Here is a 340-nt window from a genome sequence, read left to right on the forward strand (position 1 = left end):
TTCCCTACAAAAGCACTGAGCTGGGTGATGACTGCTGGAGTTGGGTCAGCCACCATTACTCTAAAAATATGTGAAGCCCAGGAAAATGGGTAAAAGTGTGCTCTAACAGGTTTTGGTCAAGAGTGAGTGGCACATAACTGAACCAAATTTATCTCTGCTTTCATGAAGTCAGAGCCAGCAGTCTGGTAGCAGGACTCAGTTCTCCATAGCTGTGTTCTTGATTTTACTACAAAATGTCAGCTTCAGGTTACAGCAAAACTGAAATAGAACTGGTGGGACAACATAGCAAAGGTTGGCTGGCTGACCCACTTGTGAAATATAAATATTTCATTTTTGATGA

Source organism: Chaetura pelagica, unplaced genomic scaffold, assembly GCF_000747805.2.
Source record: "Chaetura pelagica isolate M959 unplaced genomic scaffold, ChaPel_1.0 scaffold88, whole genome shotgun sequence".
In the NCBI taxonomy this organism is placed as follows: domain Eukaryota; kingdom Metazoa; phylum Chordata; class Aves; order Apodiformes; family Apodidae; genus Chaetura; species Chaetura pelagica.